General features: G+C 43.4%; 1 protein-coding gene across 5 annotated transcripts in view; it reads right to left on the reverse strand.

Annotated features, from left to right (window-relative positions):
- CD226 (CD226 molecule) overlaps window positions 1-25,515 on the reverse strand; it is a 90,225-nt gene that overhangs the window by 45,481 nt on the left and 19,229 nt on the right. The window contains exon 1 of one of the 5 annotated variants that reach the window (XM_047828736.1): window positions 6,983-7,161. The exons of 3 other annotated variants lie outside the window; for them this stretch is intronic. The gene's annotated coding sequence lies outside the window, so the exon portion shown is untranslated. Of the gene's footprint in view, window positions 1-5,384; window positions 5,501-6,982; window positions 7,162-25,515 lie in introns of those variants that run through there. One more of the 5 variants, XM_047828735.1, reaches the window with a different exon arrangement.

Consider the following 25,515-nt stretch of genomic DNA (forward strand, 5'->3'; position numbering starts at 1 on the left):
GCTTTCTCTTGTGCTGGAGATCTCCACTTGCCAGAATTCATCTGAGGACAACATTAAACATGTAAACACTAAAAGCAAAGATGAAATAGAAAAAAAGAAAATTCTTTTTCAGATTATGCTTAGTTCCCAAATACGTGGTTTGAAGCAAGGTCAGAAAGAACTCAGATAAATATGCTTCTTAGGAATTTGTATGTCCTATTGCTGCTGCCATTTTTTTAATGCAGAGACTAATTGCAATGGTTACTTTAAAAATATTTAAACTCCACAGTTGCCATTCTCTCTGGCTTTTTATCTTGCTGTAAATCCTTTCTCTAAATTAGGGATGATTTCCATTTCCCCTGCACAGTACACACTTCTCTCCAAAGTCTGCAATTTAATTTCCACCCCCATAATTTTAAATATTTTAAAGTCATCATTTTACACTCTCCATTTTCCTCTAAAATTGCCTTCCGTAATGGCTTCCTAACTCCATTATCTTGGAATTACATTTATCACATTTATGGGTTTGCCTCTTAAAAGAAAACAAAACAAAAAGCCATAAAATTTGGGGATCTGGGTCTAATCACAGGATGTGTCAGAGGCAGTGGTGGCGATTACTAATATGTCCTAATATGCTTTAATCAAGGGGAGGTTTATCACACTTCAACTATTTCAATTCAGAGGTATATTGTGTGGACGAACAGGAAAATAAAGCATCTTTTCTGCCTGCCAATGGGTTCCATTGTATTCAACAGCAAAAATAATTTACTCTCAAGCTTAAATGAGGCATCTAAGTGATGCATATAAATAAATCACTGGTGCCTTGAGCAACCACAGAGAACCACCAAAACGGTAATCGGTGAGTTGCTTATGACACATCACAAATAAAACCAAAAACCTCACTGCCTATTTCAGGAAAACATTAATTTAGTACATAGTTATTATAAAATCATGTAAGATAAAACAAAACCAATTGTGAGTAGGATCTAAGAATCCTCTAGGGGCACCTGGGTGGGTCAGGTCTTTGGGCATCTGATTCTTGATTTCGGCTCAGGTCACAATCTCACGGTTCACGAGTTGAGCCCCCCGTTGGGCTCTGTGCTGACAGTGCGGAGGCTGCTTGGGATTCTCTGCCTCCCTCTCTCTCTCTCTGTCCCTTCCCTGTGCACGTGCATGCACTCTCTCTCAAAAATAAATAATAAGGGCTCCTGGGTGGCTCAGTCAGTTAAGCGTCAGACTTCAGCTCAGGTCATGATCTCAGCAGTTTGTGGGTTTGAGCCCCACATCAGGCTCTGTGCTGAAAACTTGGAGCCTGGAAACTGCTTCAGATTCTGTGTCTCCCCTCTCTCTCTGCCCTTCCCCCACTCATCCTCTCTCTGTCTCTCTCTGTCTCTCTCTGAAAAATAAATAAAACATTTGAAAATTTTTAATAAAATAAATGAATAAACTTAAAAGAATGTAAGAATACTTTAGCTCTAGAGAAAAATTTAATATGACGTTGACCACTCATCCATCCCAGCTTTCCCTCTCCCCAAATATTATTTCAACTCTGAAAATGAAATCTATCTTCTTTAAAAGTTAAAAATAAAAGGCAAAAAAATAGGCTGTCAGAGTTATCTGCATGAAATCAAATGTTTTCCAGAAAGCTATAACTGAAAACATTTATCATCTCAACTAGAAACAATGATATGTTTGATTCATAGACTAACACTAGAGTGTATTTTCTTGACTTCTAGATAAGAATCGAACCACAAAATAATATTTTCTACTGAGACCTCGCTTCATCTTCCATAATGAGTAAAGAGTTCATCAACTGAAGTATAAACATACCCAAGGGCATGGACCATGCTTTTAGTGCCTTTTGTACATGAGAATACCAGAGAAGATTTTTCTAGTCAATATGGGTACCCAATAAGCATTCACTACGTTCTCATCCATTTTGCTCGGAGAGATGCTGAAATAGGACAGTATGACTTTGTGCATGCGAATGCCGAGCCTCTGCAACGTGGGAGCCTTCTGAGGACCTCTGCCCGGTACACCCATCCCCACGTGCTCCCTCATGGTGATCAGATGCCAGGCTTCACTTCCTCCACCGCCCACCCCTCTCATCTCACTCGCCTCCAGGGTCGGTCACCCTTTCCCCCGAACGCCTTACATCTGCCCACTTCTCTGCACTCCCCTCTGCAGGTTCTTATTGTCACCTCTCCCCTGGATTGAAGCAACAGCCTGGAAATAGTTCTCCCTACTCATTCCCACCTCACTTCTATTCCTCCCTGTCATAAAGCCAGAGCAGTCTTTGTAAAACACATATCCGGCCCTGTAAGTCCCTAGCTGAAAATTCTTGAATGCACCCCCAAATCCTTCGTGATAACATTCAAACTCCTTCCCAGTTTCACCAGGCTTCAACTTGGTGCACTGCTTGCCTCCATACTGAGCTTCCTCTTATGACACCCTCGGACTTGCCTCTGAGCTCTAGACTGGGTTTCTCTCTCTTTCCTCTCTCCCTCTCTCTCTCTCTCTGTCTCTCTGTTTCTCTGTCTCTCTGTCTCTTTCTCTCTCTCTCACCACCATCCCTCCTTCCATCCCTGCTGCCCACTGCCCTGACCTTTGGAGTCAGGTGTGGATTCTTCTACTAAGATTTTCCAGATAACTTCTTCTCAGACTAGGTTAGACCCCCCTCACTTTATTCCCATATTTTAATCTGTATTTTCCTCTTCATTCATAGGGCCACTCCTAAGACACACCATCATATGGCTATTGATTTTTAAAAAGTAGAACAGAAGGATTTATGTGTTTTCTCACCCAATATGTCTTGGTAATTTTGAGTTCACTTTCCCAAATGGTCACTTTCATCTCTCATCACCCGGAACATGGCTACGTTCTGGGTTTTGTATACAAACATAGCTTTAATTCCTCGTCCAACTTGTTGGGGAAAAGCGTTATTGAAAATGATCAGTCTTGGGGCGCCTGGGTGGAGCAGTCGGTTAAGCGTCCGACTTCAGCCAGGTCATGATCTCGCGGTCCGGGAGTTCGAGCCCCGCGTCAGGCTCTGGGCTGATGGCTCAGAGCCTGGAGCCTGTTTCCGATTCTGTGTCTCCCTCTCTTTCTGCCCTCCCCCGTTCATGCTCTGTCTCTCTCTGTCCCAAAAATAAATAAACGTTGAAAAAAAAATAAAAAAAAAAAAAAAGAAAATGATCAGTCTTGGGTTCTACTCAATCGATCCATTGATTCGTATGCTTTGAGATAACAGGAGGAAGGTTTGACAAGGGAAAATATGGGTGGCTTGAATTCGCTCAGAAAAGAAGAAAACGAATGCCATCATTGCCAAGAGTCCCTGAATTCAAACCTTGAGAGTGAGTCAACCCCTCACTAAGCCTGACTGTCCAAGGCAATATCAGATGGGGTCTACACTGCACCAGACCAAACCACACACAGGGAAAGAAGGGCACCCCAAGAAAGTCCCATACATTACAGAGTATTTGCAGATTGTTTTTTTTTTCCAGTGTGGAAAATTTAGGAAATTCAGGTAAGCCAAAGGAAGAAAAGAAAAATTACTCATAATTCCAACCTCCAAAATATCACAGTATATATTTTAAATTTTATCCACTCAGTCATACCATAATGGCATTTTTTTCTGACTAAGGGGGTATCAGTCACTTTCACAAAATACATTTTTTTCAACTTAACGATAATCCTTAAACAACTTTCCAAGACAGTTTTAAACACCGAGGTGAGTTTATTAAGCAAAGCAACACTTAAGAGTCTACTGTAAAAAGATTTGTGAAGCAATATTTACGAGATATAAAGGTGAGCAAGCCCTATGACTGCCCTGGGGCGCCTGGGTGGCTCAGTCGGTTAAGCATCTGACTCAATGTCCGCTCAGGTCATGATCTAAGGGTCATGAGATAGAGCCCCACATCAGCTCTGTTGGGCGCGGAGCCTGCCTGAGATTCTCTCTCTCCCTCTCCCTCTCCCCCTTCCCTGTTTTCTCTCTCTCTCTCTTAAGAAATAAAAAATAAATAAAAAGACCTATCCCTGCCCTGAAGGAACTTACAAAAACTCACTTGCTTTGATCACTAATTCCACATAAAAATAGTAAGGGTCTAATCTATGAGAGGGACTGGAAAAGATGTGGGATACAGAGGGAAGTAAGACAGATGTGTCCCTCTCCTCACAGAGCTTAGGAACCAGCAAGGAAGCCGTGGGTGGGGCAGATCATGACAATGTGCAGGGGGCTGTGACCTCTGGGAGAGGACACAGCCTGAGAAGCTACCTTCAGGCAGAGAAGCCACGTCTTACTTGGATGTGGGGCGGAGCCACGGAGATGCGCAACCATCTAGTACCCCTGAGGGCACCTGATGGGAGCAGGGAACTCACTGGAGACAGAAATGGAGACTGGAAGGCCTGGAACGTGGGCCCATTCGCTTATGCTAGGTTTTGTAGACTGGATGTTTGGGGCAGGGCGGTGACACTGTATGCTGCACTCTGCAGGGACACACAAGCAAACATGGGGGGGGGGGGGGGGGAGGCGGGCCAGGCGGGAGGAAACGGAAAGTCTGCCCAAAGCCTTGAAAGTGAAAAGTGAAGGCGCATTTGAGAAATCGTGTAGCTGCCGGAGGATCCAAAACCGGAGAAGAGAGCAAAAGCGAGAGAAAATGTGAAACACAGAGAAGGGTTAAAACTTGAACTGGTAAATGTTTTGGCGGAGGGGCTCAATGCCTCGAATGAGCGTTGGATATCATCTCAGCTAATTAGCCGCTTCGGTTCTCAAGGACAACCAAGAACTGGCTGAGGCCTCTCGGTTTCCACTATGCTCAAGGTGAGGAAGAATGTGGGAGAAACCCGAGCAATTTGAACATTCCAGAAAAGCTGTTGGGGAGTGTTTTTCTCAAACATAGGAGAAAAAAATTGACCTTTTACACGGCAACAAAGAATATCTAAAATACTGCAAAAGAAACCGTGAGCCAGGGAATTTTATCACATCAGACAAAACATTTCATTTTTAGCACAATATTTAAAGGATCGTCTGGAAGGGAGATAAAACCCTTCAAACAATGTCTGGTAGCAAAAGAAAGCTAATGACTCCACTGTTTGAAAGAACACAGGGCAAGAAGATTATCTAAGTTTTAAGAATAAACTCCGAAAAGACAAAAGCGTATTATCTCTGTGCGAAATAAGTGGCAGTCAGCAAAGCATATTTTCGTCTCTTTTTACCGAACAATTCAGGGCAGGATTATTCAGTCTAACAAAAAGAATTGTTTATCATGACTGATGCGTAAGTACTGGTAAGAAGACAGGTAGTCTGCTGAATGGTTCCGGACACCGCACTGGAAGGATTTTAAAAATTAAGTTTTTTCACAAAAGACTCCATTCGTTTCCTTGAGGAACATGAACTCCTCCCTTACCTTCATCCGCTTTTGTTCTCAGCCCCTCCGCATTGGTTCCAACCCAGCACAGGAAATGGGCAGAACTGAAGGGATTGTAACTGTTTTGCCTCTCTCAGAAGATCCACCACAAATGATCTCCCTCCAGTGGTTCTGTGAAAGTGTTCTGCAACTTGGGAGTTTTCCAGAGAAGACATACTTCCTGTTACTTTCGCCTGTCCTCTCAGATACAAGATAAAAGAAGGCCCCAGCCCGTTTCATAACGCAGAATCACTTCCTGTCCCCACTGATGCTTCTCCTTTCTTCATTTTCAGAACTGAAAAATCTTCACTGTTCTCCTTTTTACTTTCTTAATGATATGTCATCCATATTTCTCCCTCTCTCTCTCTTTCTCTCTCTCTCTCTCTCTATATATGGTATTACTATATATGTATTACTATAAAATTACTATATAATATATATTACTATATAATTACTATATAATATATATATAGTAATATATATATAGTAATATATATATAGTAATATATATAGTATATATATATAACTATATATATATAGTATATAGTATTACTTCTAATTCTTCAAAAGAAAACAACTTTGGTTCATTCTTCCTTACGTGGTTATTTTGGCCAATTAACAATAATAATATTTAATACACACTAGGCATTTATAGTTTGATATGAGATGTGACAAACACTTGCCAGAAAAGGTGTCACTGAATCTCAAAATTACCCTATATTTTAGGCACTACTATTATTCTCATTTTATTTATTTATTTATTTTTAAGTTTATTTATTTATTTTGAGAGAGAGAAAGAGTGAGCTCGCGCATGAGTGGGGGAGGGACAGAGAGAAAAAGAGAGAGAGAATCCCAGGCAGGCTCTGTGCTGATGCGGGGCTCAAACTCACGAACCGGGAGACCGTGACCTGAACCAGAACTAAAGAGTCAGACGCTTAACCAACTGAGCCACCCAGGCGCCCCTCTCATTTTAAAGAGAAGGTAACAAAGGTCATGGTAGAGAAAACAGAGTCAGTATTTGAACCCAGAAACGTGATTCAGTTTCTGAACTGAAGAACCAAAGCCTGCTCCGCTCCCGAGCAGTAGCCATACACCCTCCAGCACCTCACGGCTGCTTCCCTGACCGCTCCCAGCTGCTAATTCCGGAGCCCTTTGCACGAAAGCGTCGTCTCCCTTGCAGGGAAAACCAGCTGTGTGTGCTTGCCCTTCCTTTCTCCAAACACATACAACCAGTCGCCGCTGTCTTAAAATGCATTCAGCCTTCGTGCAGAGAGTTATGGGAATTGGAGCTGTAAGTCTGACCGTGACCCTCTGCGCCACTAGCCGTCCAGCTCCGTGGGCTTCTCGCAAACACACGCTGCTGCAACCTCTCTCTGCCCTCATCACCCCATCACCACGTCCATCCACCACCTGTGATCTCCACCCTCACCGGGCCACTCAAGGCCCCATGTGTTCCCCACTCACATCCCCTCCTCCGTGTCTTTGTGTGGACTGTTCTGCCTGCTGGGATCCCTGAAACTCGTATTCACCCTGAAGACCTCCGGGAAGGCGATCTTCTGAAGCCTTCTCCAACTTGGCCGCAAAGGTCCAGTTTTCACCTTGTTGTTCTCCACTCCGGACGTCTCTGTGAGAAGTCACACGTCTTGCTGTGCCCCTGGATTGTGAGCATCTCTGGGGCAGGGAGGCTTCTTAGCATATTATATAGGAGGACACCGAGCCTTTCACCTTCCCACCCCAACTTCATTAAGAAGCCGGCAATGCCCCCTCCAGGCTGAGCCACTGTGGACCCATCAGACATAACGTGTGCCTGGTGGGGAGACTCATGAAGCCTTCCTCGCTTTACCTTATCTTTTGAATATGACCTTATGTGACCTGTCTGCTCATTAGTCAATTTAAGTAATTGTCAATCACAGTTTAAGACACAAACGTTATTGGACCCTCACGCTCCAAACTTTATCCAGTGCTTTTTGGCATAATCTGCTTCCACGGTGTTCCCTATTATTCCCTTATTACCCTAGAGACTCCTTTTCTCCAGGTTTTTTGTTTTCATTTGGATGGGGTGGCATGTTTTTGTGAGTGTATGTGTGCGTATGTGTAACTGAAAAACAAGATCCCATCTCTGTCTTTGTATAAACACGTAAGGGAAGACTGAGAACCCTCGGTTTTTATTACCCATTATGACCAATTATGTCAAACATCAGAAATTCCCCATAATAAATGGCCAGTTACTACTTACTAACTGGAGCACGAAGGCATATATAAAGCTGGAAAAATAAATGTTCAGAGGTTTTTGCAAGAGCACTGGAGATACAGCAAATCTGGTGCAAAATGTTTAGTCTAAGTAAGAACGATGAATTGTATTTTTCACTACAGGACAGAGACATATCAAGGGATAAAAGATAATTTCAGTGTCAAGAAGAAAGGCCTTACTAAACCCAGAGTAGGGTAAAAGGAACAATTCGTGCTGAAGTGACCACTGTTCGATTCAACAGAATCTTAGAGTCCTCTCTCTACTAATCCAAGGAATAAAGCCAGGAAACAGACCCAGGCCATTTGGAGGCCATGTAGTGCTAAAACATGCCTGTGAGCAGAGCCCCCCACGGCCCACCCAAGTCCACCCCACACAGGTTTAAAGTGGTGAAAGCAGAATCCAACTGAGTGTCACCGAGGAGGAAATATGGTCATGAGAGAGCACAATAAAGCATCGTGTTGGAGAGAAGGGTTGGGCTATGGAAAACGAGGCTGGAGGAGGCAGGGCAGGTAAATCAGGGGAACGTGGTTTTGACTGATGAGAACCCCAGCCCAAGTCTCCTCTCAGCCAATTGCTACAAAGTATCTTCCTTTGGGGCGCCCGGGTGGCGTTGGTTGAACGTCTGACTCTTGGTTAAGCGTCTGACTCTTGGTTTTGGCTCAGGTCATGATCTCGTGCTTTCGTGAGTGTAAGCCCCACACTGGGCTATGTGCTGGCAGCACAGAACCTGCTTGGGATTCTCTCTCTCCCTCTCTCTCTCTGCCTCACTTATGCTATCTCTGCCTTTCTCAAAATAAATAATTAACTTAAGAAAGAAGTGATTATCTTTTATGCCATCTTGCCCCATCAGCTCTGCCCTTCAAAAATTTGCTCTTTCCTAGTGAAGTCTCTCTCACACTCCGTATGTGGGAACTGACCAACAGAAATCTGTAACTGCACCCCCACAAATCCTAGAGGCCTAAAAAATTAAGTAGATTGATGGAAAACATGCAAGAAAGGGACAAGCTTGATAGAAGTGACACATCTGATTCAGGGTGGAAAGAGACTCATCAATAAAAACCAATGGAGTATTGTGCCATCAGACTAAAAACATGTATTTCTAGAGGGTAGATACACTATCATTTATAAAGGACGGCATACACAGAAATCATGTCTAAAGACACAACTGCTACAGGTATTTCAGGTTTGTATAAGGTGGACACTAGCATCTTGGGTTGCTCTGGAGACCTTCTGGCAAATACTGTAAAATTAAGAGGGAAACATGTAAAATGGAGCAGACTGAAAAATTAAACCGGTGCACTCCTTAAATTTGTCTGTACTCAATCGTGAATTCCCCCTCTAAAAAAGCTGTGGACCCGCTACATTTGGATTGCACATACAACTGGTTCTTGAGTCCCCCAAGAAATAAAACTGTGTTGAAATGATTGCACTGTAGAATGGCATAGATAGACACATATGGTATGCACTTTGAGGCACCTTTCATGAGCAAAATAACTAAAGGCGATTCTAACTAGAAAGCAATGTCAAAAAAAAATCGTTGGAAATCTTGCATAATTACAAATGGAAACGATAATAAAATGCAAATATTCTGGTTAAAAAAATAAAAGATACAGTTGAAAAGGTAAAAATCCCAAAAGAAACCCCAAGACTTCTGAAAAACACCTTTTTGAAAGTCCAGGGAAAATATATGCTGCAGATCTAAAAGGCTAGGTGCTTAAAATAAAACCCTCATGGCTACGCTGGCAAAGTCAAAGGGCCAGGGTCGGATGAAGGTATCACCAAAAAAAACCACAAAGGACCCTTCAGCTGGGGAGAGTGAGAAAGCCCAGAGGTACAAATAAGTAACTAGGCCAAAAGAGTATTTGAAAAACATCTTGCAAAGGACTCCAAAATAAATGCTGAAAAGTTTTTAAATACATCAAAGAGAGAAAGCAAGTGAGAGAAACTTACAGCATTTGGAAACAGCATCCACAACAAAAGTGTTTCAGAGAATGAAAAGAGCGAATGACAAGGACATCTAAGGAGTGATTTGGCTCTATCTTTAGGAAGGAAACTATGAGGGAATTTCCAAATGTTTCTATTAGAATAGACAGGCAACATGTGACTTTGAAGAAATGATGAATACTTAACCCGGACCTGGACAAAATTATCTCATGAGGAAGAGGAAGCTGTACCCAAGTTGCTGTGCAGGTAACCACAAGCCCACTTGTTTGACAAAATGTGCATCTGCTATTTACAAATGGCTGCTCTCCTTCAGGACAGGTATCTGTCCAATGGCACCCCCAAAAAGGGGGCCCTAGGTAGGTAAAGCAATGAAAGTCACTGAGACTCGCTCCTGTCTAGAAAACGGGGGGCAGGTACCGATACAAGCACCTGGTGCGTCACCAGGTGTAGACTAGGATGGGCAATGCAAAGAAAAAGAACTCACCTCCTAGAATATCCTAAGTAGATACATCTTGTGGCAAAGGAGAACGAATGGACATAACTTATTTAGGTGTTCAATACTTTTTCTTCACTTCTTAGTCACACACACCCCAGGGCCATCTTCCCTTCTCCAAAGTGGCTCCTTCCCATTCTCCCCACTCTTTAGAAACCAGTGCCGTTTTTAACTTGTCTTCCCTTACCCACTCATCCAGTCAGTTGCTGAATCTTGTCAATTCTACCTTCTCAGTATCTCTCAAACATGTGCCACCCGTCCCCAGTGCCCTATCCTAGTCCAATGACAGTTGCTCCTGCTTGCTCTAGTAAAAGCACCTCCGCCCAACCTCCCTCCAGTCTTGCTCCATACCAACCACTTTCCTTGTGCAATCAGTCTGATCTCTCTCTCCTATCAAACCTGCCAATATCTTGCAGTCCCTGGCAGAACACCACTCAGTGTTTGGCCCCTGCTTGCCTCTCCACTTTCACCCGTTGTACCTTACCTTTCAGGATAACAGCCTCCCATTTCAGATACGCCATGCACTCTCTTTGCTCTGGACCCATGCAGCATGCTATTCCTGAGGGAGAGGACATGCCTACCCTACTTCTGGGGCCAATTCCTGTTCCTCCTTTAGTGTCAGATGCCCTGCCTCCTTCTCCAAGTTGAACAATGAGGACGACAATGCTCATCCCAAGGGCTCTAATAGCCTCCTGTGGGCAAGTCTCCCCATCAGAGCATTTTTCATACTGTGATGTAATATCTACTTCTCTCCCCCTACTAGTTTATATGAGAGACACGGGCAGGAGAAATATCATCTCACTCGCCAGTTCCTAATGGAGTGCCTGGCAAGTGGTAGCTGCTTAATATGTGTTTGTGGAAATACTCCTCAAGTTTCACACTGAGTTGAGAATGTCCAGTGCCTTAAGGAAGGTGGAAAGGGAACTCAAGAGGACCACCACATCCTGAGTCCCTGCTATGTGCTAGGCACATACATCGGCCCTTGCATACATTACCCCATTCATTCTCAAGCCTGCCCCCAAGGGGTGTATTATTATTCCCACTCTATATATGAGTAAACTGAAGCTCAGACAATGAAGGGACTTTCCAAATGGTTCAAGACTAGTTAGAAGGGCAGAACCAGAACTCAAAGTTCTCTGTCAACAAAAAACATCTTTTTTCTTACTGCCATGAAGACAAATTGATAGCAGGAATTTCTCTAAATAGAAAATTGTTAACAGTGAAATCTCCCATGAATTAAGCCTGTGACTAAAGTCACTATTTTATACATATTTATATAGATGTCAAATTTTTATTTTTGGCACAATATACATAACATAAAATTTACCATTTTAGCCATTTTTAAGTGCACCCCTCGGTAGTGTTAAGTCTGTGCATATCATTGCACAACCAATCTCCAGAACTCTTTTCATCTTGGGAAATAGAAATTCTATGTCCATCACACAACTCTCCATTCCCCGGCCCCAACTTCCTGACCACCACCCTTCTGCTTTCTGTTTCTATGAATCTGATGACTCTCGGTGCCTCATATAAAAGGAATCATACAGTATTTGTACTTCTGTGACTGGCTTATTTCACTTAGAATAATGTCCTCAAGGCTCATCCATGTTGTCACATGTGTAGGACTGTTCATTCCTTTTTGAAGCTAGATCACAGTCCACTATGTTATGTACAACATTTTGTGGACCCATTCATCCCTTGGTGGAAACCTGGGTTGTTTCCACCTTCGGGCTCTTGTGATTTATGTTTCCATAAACATGGATGTGCTATACTCTGAATATTCGTAAATACTGGGCAAACGTATTCACAACAAAACCTTTCAAACCACATCCTGGGTGATGAAGTAACAAATGAGTGGGATCAATGACCAAGGTGTCCCAATAAGCTATGAACTATGAGGAAAAGTGGTAGCTACATTTCAATTAATGCCCCATGGGAAGAGTATATTTAGGGAAAAAGTCCTGCTATACTTATTTTTTAGAATGAAGTTACATATAAATAATTAAACTATCTAGAGAAATAAACCTACACCCCCCCAAATACTTCAAGCTATGCTTTACATGTGATGGGCTATACATCTGTTACTAGTCAGGAAAGGACTTTACACTTCCTGGAAGGTACTCATAAGGGGTTGTTCTGTTTCACCTAATTGTATCTGGAATTAGTTGCTTTCCAAATACTAATTGGTGGTTAATGCTGATGATTTTTTTATGAAAGTATCACTTCCCTCCCTTTATCCCTGTTCTTTTGCTCTCTTATGGTGCCAAGTCTCTTACAGCAGAGCACTTAATGCCCAATACCGTTGGGATCATGGGGAGGGTAATGGCATATGACCTGTCTTCAACTGAGGGTCTGGGGAGGGAGGGTGGTCAGTGGAGAAACTGACATGGCAACCACCAGGCGGAATACAAGAAGAACAACTTATCTCCACTTAAAAGGTAGCCACACACACTTCTGGGAGAGTAGAGAGGGAGACACTGTTTCTCATTTTAGGCATGAGACAAGGTTTCTTTAGCTGATCCTTGAAGAATAAGCAGTGTATGGAGTGAGAGAGCACTTAACGGAAGAAAAGGCACAAGCAGAGACACGAGGTTCAGGAATGCGGAAGATGCCGACGGAACTAAAACTTAACCCAGTTTGGCTGAAAGAAGAATACACAAAGGGACAAGTTTGGAATGTGTGCCAGGACCAGAGTTTAGACGGCCCTGAATAGCATTTTTAATCGGAGTAAGGAGTAGATGAGGGTTGCAAATTTGCAGCGTCCAGGAAGACAACGGAAACTCCTGAAGCCAGAAGGTATAACAGTAGGGAAGAGTGGGGATTGTGAGGAACTCGAGAATGCAGGAGCCGCCAAAAGGCAGCTGCGACTCAGCCTAGAAAATGCTGCTGCACAGAAAATTCAGGTCAATATTGATGGTCCATCCAGATGTTTATGAGTATTTTCAATTTACAGAAAACCTCCTGGTCAGATGGGATGAGTCTCTGGGGCCACTAATTTGCAAACTCTGGTGTGGACAGTGAGGCATCTCGGGGTCTAATAATGCCCCTTCCACCCCTCATTTCTCACGTACACATAAGGCCATGTTACCAAGTCACCCTTATGTGCTAAGTGCTTTGCCTCCTTACACTCGCCATGGTTTGTCCCTCACTTTGTTTTATTTTTATGATTCTGTCTTAATATCACTCTGTACTCAATAAAGGTACTGTGAGGAGTAAATGAAAGAATCCATGTAAAGCCTTTAGACCCCTGCCCAGAGCTGCCAAGTAATGAGCATTCAACGATCACTGGTCATGTATGTGAAAGATCATTAGCCGACACTCTCCGAGCACACTCACGTACACCCACGACTTCACCATGTTTACATCTCCAACACAGTTGCTCTCTTGGGCTCTGGCTCAAAAACCCTTCTGTCTACTAGAGAGCCCCCTAGGATGTCACTCCAGACCTTTTTCTCACCTCATTCTCCCCCATTCAGTAAGTGACATCACTAGCCACCCAGGACCCCAAGTAAAAACTTGGTACCATTCTTGAATCCTTCTTCTACTTCATACGCAACTCCCAGTCTATAATGAAATCCTATCCAGTTCTCAACTCTCCTGCTCTACAGTCTGTCGTCTGAGCCAATTCCCAGAACCTGGAGCCTGAGAAGACTGACTCCCTCTGCATCTGGAGGTAGGAAGGAAGGAGGTCAGGCACCTCTTCACTGCACTCAAAGCACCAGACAACTGGAAGCACAGTTCTGCCAGGTCCAGAAGAGAGTCCAAAAAACTAGGGCAACAGATATTGTATTTCTAGGAAGATGATGGGCTGCGTTACTCAGATCAGACTTTCAGGTAAAAACACCTAGATGATGAATAATTTTTTTAAAAACATAGAGAGAGGTGAGAGATAATAGTACTTTATAATACTTTATAGTACTTAATAATACACAAATGAGAGAAAAGAAAGTATAAAGGATGACTCATATTTTTGAGAAGTGGGATTATTGACTCAAATGAGAGGCAGATTTGGTGATCTTTCCAGATGGGAAAGAGTAGATTTATGTTTTAGAAATGTGGATACTTCCATTTCTAATGAAATATCAGGCTCCATTATTAACACTAAAATTCCTATTAAAAACAACTATGTAGGATGAACTATTTGAAAAATATTACAAGCATCAAATATCTGACAACATAGGAATCAATAGGAAAAACTTCAGTGAGAAATAAGAACCTGGAAGCAAGCCACTTTTGCCCTGGACACACTTTGTCAAGCTAAGCAAACTTGAACTCTGATATCGAGCCTCCCACAATACAGCACAGGGTCTACCTGAGGTGGGGAAGTGAAGAGAAGCCCCTCCTCCTGTTGAGATGTCTCAGGGCACAAATGAACTAGAAGTAAACCTGACCCCACCTGCACCTCGGGGAGATGAAAACAAAGAAGGAAAATCCTTGAGTAGAGCTGTAAACAAAGTCAGTTCCCATGTGGATCTTTAGTCTTAGTTCCTAGAGCATTGGTTCTCCAAAGAGCCCAAATTTAAAGCAATCCAGTGTCCTTGGATGACCTGTGAAGACCCTGGCCTCTGGGGCCTCAACCTAGCCAGAGTCAAAGGAGTCACTGAAGGTGTTTGGTCTTGTCATGAGAAGGAATTCAAGGACAGATACACAGCACAGCGGATGAGTCACACAAGCAGGAGAAGTTGATTAAAGTGAAAAGTACACTCGTGGGATATGAGAGCAGGTGAGCTCAGGAGAAGGAGCGAACTGCATGCCCAGGGGGTTGGGTTTCTATCTTTTATTGACGGTTGTTAACTAGGGGGTGGAAGATTTAATCCTCGGGGTGAGAAGCAGAGTTCCTAGCTTGTTCTTCTGATTTGGTCAGGGATTTCCTGTCAGAGAACCCGCCATCTTGGGCCTATCTGGTTTGATCCAGCTTCTTGCAGTATGCTGCCAGGGTAGGTCTCTGACTTTCCTGATAGCTGACCATGACTTCCTCGTTGCTGACCTCTAGGTACCCTGTTAGAACCTAACTGCCTACTCTAACACCAGGACTCACCTCCTCTGTGAATGAAGACCCCTTCATTCTAGTCTCAGAGAACTCCCAGAAATGGTGTATAAAGAGCTATGAGCAGCACATAGTCAAAGCGAACCAAGAGCATAAGAATGTAAAGGGATGAGATGGATAATAGGCAGCAGGAAAAAAACAAATGGTAGAAATAGAGCCACTTTGATATTAGAATATCAGGCATAGATGATAGAAAAACTACGTGTGCCGATCCTGGAGGAGATGATAAGGGTGTGTATCGAGAAGAACAAATGAGTGTGGAAAGACTGCGAGAACCAGGAGTGGCTAATGAACAAAGTCCTAATAAACCAAGCAGGCAAGGGGAACAGGGCTCCAGCAATTTCTGAGCCAAAGTCCTGGCCACTGTAGTAGTTTTTAAATATAAATTCTGAATCTTTGGGAGGGGGTCAATGAGAATAATGAAAACTGCATTGGAAGAATATATCCCCTCTCTGCTTCATCCCCAATACCACTGCCTTAGTTGAATTCCTCTTCCTCTATGGTCTGACCTATTACTACGGCCTCTGTATTTGTTTGCTCACAGACTGGGGGGCTTCAGCAACATGCATCTGGAAGTCCAAGACCAAGATGTTGGCAGGGTTGATTCCGTGAGGCTGCTCTCCTTGCCTGCAGATGGCCCTTTTCTCCCTGTGTCTTCACATGCTCTTGCCTCTGGGTGTGTCTGTCTCCTAATCTTCTCTCCTTCCAAGGATACCAGTCACATTAGGTTGGGACCCATTCTAATGACTTCATTTTAATTCAGTTACCTCTTTGAAGACCCCATTTCCAAATATAGTCACATTCTGAGGCACTGAGAGTCTGGACTTCAACATATGAATCTGGGGGGACACAGCTCAGCCCATAACAGCCTCCCTACTAGTCTCTCCTCTCTTTTGCCTTGCTTCCAGTCCCCCCTTAGAATCCTCTGGAGTTCTCTTGCTAGATTGCAAACCATTCACCTAATGGCTCCCCATTACCTAAAGAATAAAGTCAAAACACCTTAAAATGGTGGCAGTAGTGACATCAAAATGCAACTAGGGGACTTTAGCTCTCACCCCAACCCCACTTCAAGGAAAATTCATCCTGAATAATAATGAGGTCTCGTTAGGCAAATATAATTCCAAGTCAGCCACAATCTGGAGCCCTGGCTGATCATACGTGAAATTCTCTGTCTCTGCTATCTGTCCCTCCTAACTCACCACCTGGCTCCACTGCCCATTTCAACGAATTTACACACCCATTTTACTCAGCATCCTGCAGTTCCCTAGCACACCAGTCTCACTTTTTTTTGGAGCCATTAGCACGGTTTCCCTCAAGCAAGAATGCCACCCTGCTAACAGCACAACCATTCATCAACCTAGAAGTTTCTCATCTTCCCTCATGAGTAAGCTCGAGCATCTTTTGCCCTCTGAAGCCTCCTGAAGGACCCCCTTTCCCTGTCAACTGCCATCTTCTAACACACACATAACAGCTCCACCACCATCCTGACATCACCAACACCTGTCCTATGCACCTGCCTTGTAGGAAGCATCACGTGGCATTCTACATGAGCCTTGATTTCAGAGACTAGAACATTCCCCCTATGTCCCCTCAATCCCACACAGCCCCCAGCACATAGTGGACATCCAATAAATATTTATTGAATGAAAGAGACAGGCCGTGGGAAGACGGAACTTGAGGCATGGGGGCGGGGGGTGGTTGTGAAGATTTCATTGGTTGGCCATACACTGCTGGTGGTGCCCCTGCTTTATGTCAGGACCGCAGGATCCCTTTCTCTCTGTCTTGCCTATTTTCTAGTCTTTCCTTTTGCTTTTTTCCTGCCTCTAAATCATCCCATATGCAGTTGCCAGAGTAATGGTTCCAAATCATGACTGCAATCATGACTGACATATGCCTTCCACTACTTGAAAACTTTACTAGCCACCAAGTGAAGTCCAAAACCTGAACTTTCCTTGCCCTAAGCCTGTGGCCAAAAGCATTTTTCGTATGCTCCAAATGCAAAGACCATTTTCATTATGTGATGATTTTTATGGCACATTATCCTTCTAGAATCATACCTGGATTTCCAGTCTGGTGCGGATGCTTTCATGGTACCCCCAAATTGGCAGTCATCTCTGCCACCTCTCAACTCCCTAAATATTGTTCTATGCCACTTAACAAGTTCCACATTGCATTAGGGTGACTGAGTCACCATAATGTATATACATACGTCCCCTGTTAGATTATAAGTGTCTCGAAAACAAAGACCTTACTCATTTCTTCTCCTCATAGCATACAGTAAATCTCTATTTAATAGATTTAGAAAGGGTTTACACAATTTTTAAAATTACCATCATCAAATATTCATCCAATAACAGAGATTTTAATATCTCAAAGTGTCATATGAGCAACAAATTTTAATAATTTGCCCTTTGCTTCAACTCTGCTATTTTCACTGAAAACGTAAGTCAGATTGGTGTTAAGAATAAAAATTCAAAAACGGTATCAACTCAAACACAATGCCAGTGACTATAAATTTTTCCATCTCATTTAATGTTTATTTTTTTAGGAACCATTTCTAGGATTTAAGAAAAATAGAAGTAACATAGTATTTAACTGTTAAATAAATGTTCTTTATTTACTTATTTACATGAGCAACTGTGTTTCTTGTAATACGATAAAGAGATATTTTGAGACCTATGATGTCATAAGCCAATGGGACAGACATAATGGTCTCATCTGGGGACACACTCTAATGTCCCCAAGCTCTGTCTCAGAGATACTAGTTGAATTCCTTGGCTATTCTTCAGATTAAAAATGATATCCTTCCAATTGTAGCATCCAGTTTAAAAAGAAGTAAATGTACTCTATCCATTAGTGGAATGAATTAAGTGGATGACCTAAAACTTTCTGAAGGTCTGGGTTCTTTATATGCCAGGAAGGAAACTGTCCTATACACAAAGAATACACACACACACACACACACACACACACACACACACACACACACTCCTTCCCTAAACTATTCTGGAGATGTCAGTGTTGGTAGCATGCAGCATTTCATGTTGCCTGCCAAGAAAGGGGACAAACGTGTTCTTAAGAGCTGGTCTGCTGAAATGAGAACATTACGTTTCTTAAGTATTCTCCCAGCTAAGTAGTGCACATAAATGCTCACAGAACTCATGCCCAGACTTCATTCGTATTGGCCACAATCATCATCCAACTAAAATCAGCAGGTATGACGCATGCGAGCTATTTACAGCACTATTAAATGTGAATATTACATATCAGAGCTCCATCCTTAGAAAACTTTTTGTAAGAATCTTCAATGGGACAGGGGCCTTTCTCTCTGGGCACACTGTGAAGAAGACTGCTTTTGAAAATGTGAGTTGGTTAAATAGCTGAAGTCAGGGGAAATTTTCTCACAGTGATTTATTGGAATGTGAATGATCTCTCATGGGAAGTGCCTAAAGCCCCATCAGCTGAGTTATTTAATTAAAACTCTGGTGGGTAAGTGGAAGAGAGATTGCCTGGGGGAGTAATTTTGCACTGATCCCTGAAGGATTGACTTGATAGTCTTAAAATTCTTAATGGTTTCAAAACCTTAAACGTCTTCACAAATTTTCTCTTAAGAAAGGAAAAGCCATCTTGCCTGCAACCTCCAATCCTATAAAACCAAACAAAAACAAAAACCTGCAACAGAGAGCATAGCTTGGAAACCCAGTGTTCTTTTCTCAATGCTCAAAAAAACAAAACAAAACAAAACAAAACAAAACAAAAAACCTGGCACAGGTTAGCATTCGCTCACAGGGAAAGACAGAGGAGCCCCCAAGCCTCTGCTCAGCTCAGAGTTTTACTCTTCTTCCTCTTCCCGGACCTCTTTTCTTTTTGTTTTGCTTTTAAATATCTAAAAATCCAACATTTTTATCTTACGAGATGCAAAAATATCATTTTCCTCTCAGTCGGTACGTACTGTGATCTGTCAACGGGCAAATTCCCGTAAGGTCTCTTGGAAGGTTCACTGACACAAACCCGCTAATCCTAGAGAAGTTTCGGGGAGAAAGTGCTGGAGAACAAGGCTTGATTTCTATGGCCTTCAACCTTCGATGAGAGGAATTTTAAGAAAGAATACAGAAGCTGAGATGGTTCAGGGCAGGGGACGAGTCTCGACCGACATGTGTGGGCTGAAAGTGTTCCAGTTACTTGGACAGCTCTTACTCACACATGAACCACAGTCCCCGCCCGACGCCGGCACCCACACCCACCGGCACCCACTCTGAAGAGGAAACGCAGTCCAGATTCTGCAGTGTTACCGCCTTCGGTGCTGGGGAGCCAGCAGCGGTGGTAGACAGGGGAGAGCTGTCCAGATCGCTGGAAGTTAAAGAAGGGGAACCAGAGCCCTCAACAACCTCCGCCTCCACTAATAAAGTCTTCGAGAGCCGCGGGGCAAAGTTGTTCCTAAACTTCAGCTGTAGCTCATTCCCTTCAGGCAGTTCAGCCAAATACCCGCCCCTGCCCTACGGTCATCTTGGAAATAAAAATATCTACCCAAAGAAGGGTGGAGTTGATGTCATAAACAGCTGCGAAGATCACAGCCAGTTTCACTCCCCTGCTCTGGATTGCCTGAGTACATTTTCCAGTACGCCTAAAGTAACAGTTTTCTTCTGGACGTTGCTACAGAGGACACGTGTCAAAGACCCGGCATACAGGGGGTGCCCGACTCTTGATTTTGGCTCAGGTCATGATCCCAGGGTCATGGGATCGAGCGCCGTGTCAGGCTCTGTACTGAGCATGAAGCCTTGCTTGCGATTCTCTCTCCCCTTCTCTCTGCCCTTCTCCCTCACTCAGGTGCTCTCTCGCATGCTCTCACTCTCTAAGATAAAAATAAAATTAAAAGACTGGGCAGAGGAGGAGAGAGGCCTCTGCGTTGAGATGGACAAACAGAAGACAGTGTTCTCACAAATCCCAAACGTGCGCCTGGGCCTGTATCTTACACTTTTTCAGCCATTCAATTGTCAAATCTAATTGTTTATCAATCCAGCATTGTCTTGTTTTCAGGGTTTGGCTTTTCTTCCACCCTACCTTTCCCCCCACCCCTCTCTTTTTGATTTTTGATACAAAGCTTTTCCCCAGAAGCCCAAGTTGCATCGGATGGTGATATGTGCTCCCAAGCATGGTCTTCCCTGGCTTAACAAATGGAAAGAAAATCAACAAAAGCAACGTCGGCATGGGTTCCGGTAAGTATTCCACTTTCAGATTCCCATTAATTTCACCCTTGAGAAGTTCAGTGACCATAACTTGCTTTTGCGAGTCTTAAAAATGTTCTTTATCATCTGCTTCTCTATATTTTATTTTATTTTATTTTATTTTATTTTATTTTATTTTATTTTATTAAGGAGGGAGATTTCTAAGCCTTTAAAATGTTTCTGTTTCATCAGTTGACTATTTCTTACAGGTACTATTGAATATTTTTTTTTCTTTCCTAACTGAAAAACTGCTGAAATGTAACAGTTTATAGAAACATTTTTTATTCCCTATGTGTGTGTGTGTGTGTGTGTGTACATGTATCCAAGAAAACTTCGATAATTTATTTCTGAGCTTGTAAGAATGGACCTTAAGAGAGACTTCATGTCTTAATTCTTTAAGGAGTAGATTTGAAACTTTTTTTTTTTAATTTCTCTATCCCATTAAAAAAACAAAACCACCAGCTTCAAAGTGATAGACATGCATTTGATGGGCAAAGCTCTCTGGGAGAATTCACAGTCCACTCTAGGACAAAACATGCTGGCAAGCCCTGGTGACCCTTGTCACAGGAGAGCAAGAAAGCCTCTCCTCCCGTGGCCTGCTCAGCCCTGTCTGGAACCTTCTTTGACAAGCAAAAGTAACCTTCAGACCAAGCCTTCCCTCTACCACTCTGCACCTGTCACTAATAAACAAGCTAGTGCTGCTTTCATACATTTTCGTCCTGCCTCCTGAATTTGGGATCGATAAAACCAAAGCTGAAATCCAAGTGTGCAAATATCTTAGGATAGGCTATAAAATATAATTGCATCGTATATGTAGGTTCCTAAGCCTTTCGAAGCATTAAGTCAACATGTGGAAATAAACCAAGCCACAAATTGTAAATCAGAATAAACTGTGCTAATTATTGATCAGAGTCGATCATGTTGGCTCAATTTGAAAGGTTTGGCTGTTACTGTTATTGTTGCTGGTATTGCTGTTAGAGTCTTTTTCAGAAAATGAAAACTACCTTGCAAAGTAGTCAAAGTAGAGCCAAAGATATCTATTTTGTAGATAATATTTAAAACAGTTTTCCTGAAATGTTATTCCTCCTACCTCCATGTTCAAATGTTCTAACTTAACGCCTTCAAGGTTAACTTCAGATGCTCCCTTTTCAGGGACTCTATCCTGAATTTCCTGGCAAAAAGTAAATTCTATCTTCTGAACTACATTGGCACTCACTCTTTAATTTGCCAAACATAGCTTTTATCTCCCCTAGTACTCTGCATACTACTTAGAGCTAAGTTCCATGTCTTTCTAGCTTCTAAACCACAGACATTAACACGAGTATGGTAGGTTCTCAATAAAGACTTGATGCGTGAGCTAAAGAATAAATAAACTCAGTCCCACAAGTCAGCACACACATTCACACAAGCCAAGTCTGGGACACTTCCCCTTTCCAGCTGTAAATACAATTAAATCCTGACACCACCCCAACGTTAGAAAACAGACAAGTAGCCAGAGGAAAGATATATTGATGATGATTCTGGGTTGGCCTAAGGCCAATCGGAATAGAGGCTGGCACAGTCTTTAGAATCTCTCACATTAGGAATTTCTTGTTACTGCCATGGGTTCTGGGGTCCCCATTATTAAAAGAGCCCCTTCTCCCCTCTAGCGCCGCTAGCCGAAACATTGTGTGAGAATGCAAGACAAGTGTGGCTGTTCTGTCCGCTTCGAGGTCCTGAGTGGACACCTGGCCTTGAAGGGAACAGAGACAGAGCCTTTGAAGACAGCGTGGGCGACACACAGAGAGTCTCCATAGCCCAGGAAAAAATGTAACCCTTAAAAGGAGAGAGTAAGGCACATCACTGTGCCCAAGTTGAGATAGGGGCTGGAGCGTGGGAAGTCAGAGCGAAAACCAGGGGATACAGCCAACACTAAGCACTAGAAAATGAACCCTGCCTATAAATGCGAATGAAGGCAGTTAAACCTGTGCTGTGCTTGCACAATAACTCACCTACCTGGCATCTCCCTTCTCCCTGCCCCTCCTTTCCTTCCTCTCCCCATGGCCACTCTATTCTTAGCATGAATGCTTCCCCTCACTTCAACGTAGTCAGCCCTGAAAGCCATGGCAACCATTAGGACTTGCTTCAGTCACCGTCTTCTTCACATGTGCCGGCTGAGCATCCAAATGACTCCAAAATTGGTATTTTCAATCCGAAGCTTCCTTCTGGTTTGCCATTCCATGATTTCAACTGTTAGCTGGTCACAGCCTACTTTACAACTCTGTGCATCTGAAACCAGACCTTTTCCCCCTCTTCCAAGCAAAGTCGGTCTCCTAATTCCCCATCTTTTTAAAGAAATGATTATTTTTCAGTCCCTCAATCATAAAAATTTGGAAACATTGTTTTCCCTCTTCCTGACCTCCATACCAAACAGAATGAGGATCTCCTCCGTAACTTAATTATCTTTGAACTGTTCAAAAATTGCTGTCGCATCCTTTTCTACTGTTTATATTAGAAATTCAATAGATATAAAGAAATTTCCAAAAAAATTTTTGAGAGAAGTGCGAAATAAAACACCTGTGTAAGAAAAACCTCTTAACTCTGAATTTTGAGGACGTGTGTGGCCCTTACCAGTTCTGCCCCTTGCTGTCCATGTTTTTGAGGTCTGCTTTTCCTTACAGCACTACCATGCATGTTTATATCTGTAAGTAACATTTTGTTCATTTTTGCATGTTTCTAAACTTTACAGGAAAGAAATCGTATCTTATGTAACTTGCTGTTACTTGCTTGTTTTTTCAACAAGATATTCCCAAGATTCATCTCCGTTGGTGAGTTTAGTATAGTGATCATGCACTTTTTTTGCTATTACAATCACTGCCACTACAAACATTGCAGGCATCTCTCCTGTATGTGGACAATCCCTAGGACATCTAACAGAGTGGAATTATCAGATCATAGGACATGGGATTCTTTAGCTAATGCTGTATCATTTTCTGAAGTAGATGTGATAGTACATTTCATGCGTCAATTTGTAGGGTGTTTTGGGATGAGATTAACGTTTAAATTGGTGAACTCTGAGTAAACAGATTCCCTTTTATAATGTGGGTGGGCATCATCCAATCAGTTGAAGGCCTGAATAGAACATAAAGACTCACTTCCCCAGGTAAGAGGGAAATCTCCAGCAGACTGCCTTCTGACTTCACCCAAACCATTCTCTCTCCTGGTGCCCCAGCCTGCTGGCCCACCCTGCGGACTCCGTCTTGCCAGTCTCCATAATCACAGGAGCCAATTCCATGTCAAAAAATCTCTATCTACATATGCATCCTGTAGGTTCTGTTTCTCAGGAGAACCTGAATATTACCAACACTCATAATACAATAGATATACTAATCCACACTCCTACGGGCAATGGGTAAGTGTTCCAATCAGTAGAATACTACTTGTTCACCTGACCTTACACTCCTCCCCTCCTAGAAGCTACAACTAACTTAATCTTGCAGGTGGTGAAAAAAAAAAAAGAACTGGTTTATTATGTGTCTCCCTGTGAAAAATGTTCAGTAGCTTCCCATGGTCTACATTACAGAATGAAGTTCAGACTCCATTAGGCACAGCAAGACCTGGGCTGACCAAACTTCCTGGGCTCTGCCTGACATTCTGCTGCTCCGGGGGCTTCAAGTCTCTTTTTCAACTTAGAACCTATGAGACAAAACCTTACTTGGGACCCCAGCGCATCACACACTGAGCCCCTTTGCTGGTGCGGGCATCCCTGTTTCTTCCTCTAGCAGTGAGGGGTGGCCAGCCCAGGGCGGGAGCCACCTCCCGCTGGGGCTCTGTACTTGGTCAAACAGGGGCCTGCCTTCTTCCTACCTGGGTGTTCAACTCCCCTGGTGCCATCTCCGTGCTGTCAGTACTCCTAAGATACCCCCCTCTCCGTTTTTCCTCCTTCCCTCACCCGTCTCTCCCTCTTACAAAAAATCCTTCCAAGTCGTCAGGGCCCGGCACTTGATTCTTGAGCCTCCTCATCACCCTGCTGGACTCAAGCTCCTTTTCATCTCATTCCTGGCACCTCACAGACATCAGCTGCTTCCACCTGATGCTCAGCAACCTCGAGGTGGTGAGTGACCCGGAGCCACACTTTCTCCGGCTGCATGACGGGAACACACGACCTCTGCCATGGTGTCTCATGAGCATTAAAGCAGAGGGCATTTGCTTTCTACCCAGGAAGCACCCAATGCAAGTTAGGTGGTGGAGTACTGGGGGAGGGCCACCCTTTCGGTGGGGGGGGCATTTCCATAAAGGTAACTACATTCTCTTGAATGGACCAGCAAGGCCAGAGACACACAGCGTGCAGCGATTTTCTGCTTGATCCCACCTCCACCACCAACTCTGCTATGAAAGGGATGCCTTCGAAAGGTTACCTCCCCAGCCGCCTCAGCATCTTTTCCCTTGAAGCAGTAAAATAAATACAGCCATTCTTACCATTAAATTCTCTAAGTCAGTTACCAGTTGAGAAATGCTGGTTGTGAAGTTAACACACATTTTAACACAAATTGGCATTAACAGTACCATTTATCCAGATAAGATGTCCAATTTGCTCTTCAGCTCTGGGCTGAAAGCCCCAGGTGGGGGCTGGGGCAGCAAGGATGTACCATGGTTGATGTCTCCTCATTGGAGGGCCCAGAGGGCTCCATGACCCCCCAAACCATCATCTTCTGTCCTCTCACTACAACTTTATCCAGTGGGACACTACAAAGTCTGAGAACTTGGGCAGATATTAGACCTCACCACCTTTCAAGTCCTCGCCTGTAAAATCAAGGTTATGTCCACATCCAAGTATGCAGTGGGGTTAAATGAGAAGATATCGGCCAAATTCCTCATAGACAGCAAGCGATCAGCAAAGAGAAGAAATTAGTATATACACAAAGCATGTGGTTCGGGGCGCCTGGATGGCTCAGTTGGTTGGTTAAGCATCCGACTTCCGCTCAGGTCATGATATCGAAGCTTCTGAGTTCGAGCCCTGCGTCGGGCTCTGTGCTGACAGCTCAGAGCCTGGAGCCTGCTTCCAGTTCTGTGTCTCCCTCTCTCTCTGCCCCTCCCCTGCTGCACTCTGTCTGCCTCTCTCAAAAATAAACAGGGGCGCCTGGGTGGCACAGTCGGTTAAGCGTCTGACTTCAGCCAGGTCACGATCTCAC

Source organism: Prionailurus viverrinus, chromosome D3 (genome assembly GCF_022837055.1).
Source record: "Prionailurus viverrinus isolate Anna chromosome D3, UM_Priviv_1.0, whole genome shotgun sequence".
Taxonomy (NCBI): Eukaryota; Metazoa; Chordata; class Mammalia; order Carnivora; family Felidae; genus Prionailurus; species Prionailurus viverrinus.